This window comes from Schistocerca nitens, chromosome 7 (assembly GCF_023898315.1).
Source record: "Schistocerca nitens isolate TAMUIC-IGC-003100 chromosome 7, iqSchNite1.1, whole genome shotgun sequence".
Lineage (NCBI taxonomy): Eukaryota > Metazoa > Arthropoda > Insecta > Orthoptera > Acrididae > Schistocerca > Schistocerca nitens.
Window position 1 is genome coordinate 23371047 of NC_064620.1, and position 3327 is coordinate 23374373.

The window sequence follows — 3327 nt, forward strand, 5'->3', positions numbered from 1 at the left end:
CTCAGACCTTGTCTGGACAGTTGAGGAGCTACTTGATCAAGAAGTAGCGACACCGGTCACGGAAACTGACAATGGCTGGGAGAGTGGTGTGCTGATTAGATGCACCTCCGTATCCGCACCCAGTGACGCCTGAGGGCTGAGGAAAACACGGCGGCCGGTCTACATCTACATCTACATGTACATTGTTACTCTGCAGTTCACACTTAAGTGCCTGGCAGAGGTTTCACAGAATCATTTTCATACCACTTCTCTACCATTCCACTCTCGAATGGCGCGTTGGAAAAGGAAACACATAAATCTTTCCATTCGAGCTCTGATTTCTCTTACTTTGGTGTGATGATCATTTCTCCCTACGTAGGTGGGTCTCAACAAAATATTTACGCATTCGGAAGAGAAACTTAGTGACTGAAATTTCGTAAATAGATCTCGTCGCATAGGAAACCACCTTTGTATCAGTGGCTGCCACCCCAACTCGCGTATCGTATCAGTGACACTCTCACCAGTATTGCGCGATAACACGAAACGAGCTGCCCTCCTTTGCACTTTTTCGATGTCCTCCGTCAATCCTACCTGGTAAGGATCCGACATCGTGCAGCAATATCCAGCAGAGGACGGACAAGTGTAATGTATGCTGTCTCTTTAGTGCGTTTGACGCCTCTTCTAAGTGTTCTGCCAACAAAGCGCAGTCTTTGTTTCGCCTACCCCACATTGTACTCGCTTCGGCGGTACATATACTATAATCGGAACGATACACACAAGATTAGCATGACCCCTGTGCAAGGATGACACGCAAAATCGTGAAGCGTTCCACATTTTTTAGATTTGTTACTGGTAGGTTTGATCATCACGCGAGTGTTACGGAAATGCTTCAGGAACTCGGGAGGGAGTCTCTGGAGGAAAGGAGGCGTTCTTTTCGTGAATCGCTACTCGGGAAATTTAGAGAACCAGCATTTGAGGCTGACTGCAGTACAATTTTACTGCTGCCAACTTATATTTCACGGAAAGATCACAAAGATAAGAGAGATTAGGGCTCGTACAGAGGCATATAGGTAGTCATTTTTCCCTCGTTCTGTTTGGGAGTGCAACAAGGAGAGGAGATGCTAGTTTTAGTACGAGGTACCCTCCGCCACGCACCTTATGGTGGATTGTGGAGTATGTATGTAGATCTCGATGTAGATTATTATCTATGTGGTCCTTCCAAATTAAGTTGTCCGTAACTGTAATTTCTAGGTATTTAGTTGAAATGACTGCCCTTAGATTTGTGCCATATATCGTATAACCAAAATTTATCGGATATCTTTTAGTACCCATGTGGATGACCTCGCACTTTTCTTTGTTTAGTGCCAATTGCCACTTTTCGTACCATACAGAAATTCTCTCTAGATCATTTTGTAATTGGAATTGATTGTCTGATGATTATACTAGACGGTAAATTACAGCGCCATCTGCAAACAGTCGAAGGGGGCTGCTCAGATTATCACCTAGATCGTTTACGTAAATCAAGAACAGCAGACGGTCTATGACACTACCTTGCGGAACGCCAGATGTTTCTGTCCTACTCGATGATTTACCGTCTATCACTACGAACTGTGACCTTTCTGAGAGCAAACCATGAATCCAGTCACACAACTGAGATGATTCTCCTTTTGCACGCTATTTGATTAATAGTCGCTTTTGAGGAACGGTATCAAAAGCCTTCTGGAAATCTAGGAATATGGAATCGATCTGAGATCCCTTGCCGACAGCACTCATTACTATGTTGCACAAGAACGATGTTTTCTGGATCCGTGTTGGTTATGTATCAAAAAGTCTTTTTCTTCAAGGCGATTCATATTGTTGGAGTACAGTATATGCTCCAAAATCCTACTGCAAATTGAGGTCAGTGATATGGGTCTGTAATTCAATGAGTTGCTCCTATTTCCGTTCTTGAATATTGGTGTGACCTGTGCTACTTTCCAGTCTTTAGGAACAGACCTTTCGTCAAGTGAGTGGTTGTATACGATTGCTAAGAAAGGCACTATTGTGTGTGCATAATCTGAAAGGAACCTGATTGGTATACCATCTGGACCGGAAGACTTCCCTTTCTTAAGTGATCTGAGTTGTTTCGCAACACCTAAGATATCTACTTTTATGTCACTCCTGCTTACAGCTGTTCTGGTTTCAAATTATAGAATATTTACTTCGTCTTCTTTCGTGAAGGAATTACGGAAAACTGTATTTAGTAACTCGGCTTTAGTGGCACAGTCATCGGTAACATTTCCATCGCTATCGAGCAGTGACGGTATTGACTGTTTTCTTGGCATGGGTGTATTTTACATACGAGCAGAATCTCTTTGGGTTTTCTACCATATTTTGAGACAATGTTTCATTGTGGAAACTGTTAAAAGGATTTCGCATTGACGTCCGCACTAAATTTCGAGCGTCCATGAAACGTAGCCAGTCTTGAGGATTCTGCGTTCTTCTGAATTTGGCATGCTTTTTTCGTTGCTTCTGCAACAGTGTTCTGAAGTGGTTTGTTTACCTTGGTGGATCACTCCCGTCTCTTATTAACTTATCCGGTATCTTTGAATGTGAGCCATATGTGGTCTACACTGATATAATTAGTTTGGGAGGAATGGAGACTCTCTCTTAGGAAGGCATCAAGCGAATTTTTATCTGCTGTTTTAAATAGATATATTTTGCGTTTATTTTTAGTTGTTTTTGTTGATATAGTTGTGAGCCTCGCTACAACGACCTTGTGTACACTAATCCCTGTATCCGTCATGACGCTCTCTATTAGTCGGTCGGTGCCGCTTGGCCTTGAAGATCTGTTCGGGTGGTGTTTGTTTGTTCTGGTTTTTTTTTTCTTGCATAGGGAGCGTTCGAACCACAGGCACCACTGCCAGAGGGGAGGAGCACGGTCATCTACAGCAGCAAATGATAGCCACATTGTGCAGCTGGCTAGAACGGACCCACGTCAAAGTGGTGTGGAGGGGGGGGGGTATAATTGAGACCATATTTAACACTACGTGAAGGCATGTAAGACTACTAGAAGGCACGCTTCACAGTGGCATGGCTGTTGTATGGGGTAGTCCCATTACCGGGCGACCAGTACTTTGTGTGCCATTGACACCCACATATAGGCAGTGCCGTATGCAGTGATGCCAAGATCATAAGCACTGGACCAACGTGACATGGAGCAGTGTGCTCTTCTCGCACTAGACCATATTCAGTATGAGTTGTGATCCTGGATGTACCCTCATACTGCGAGAGGTGTGAGTACGTAAAGCACCCTGGAACATTGACGACAATGATCATTTCGGTGATCCATGTGTTATTGTGTGGGGA

The 3327-nt window shown here is 43.9% G+C and overlaps 1 non-coding gene across 1 annotated transcript; it reads left to right on the forward strand.

The window, feature by feature from the left end:
• Positions 1 to 710: 710 nt before the first annotated feature.
• On the forward strand, positions 711 to 817 carry LOC126196827 (U6 spliceosomal RNA). The gene has a single exon (XR_007539265.1). It is a non-coding gene; the product is annotated as a U6 spliceosomal RNA (small nuclear RNA).
• The last annotated feature ends 2510 nt before the right edge of the window (positions 818 to 3327 follow it).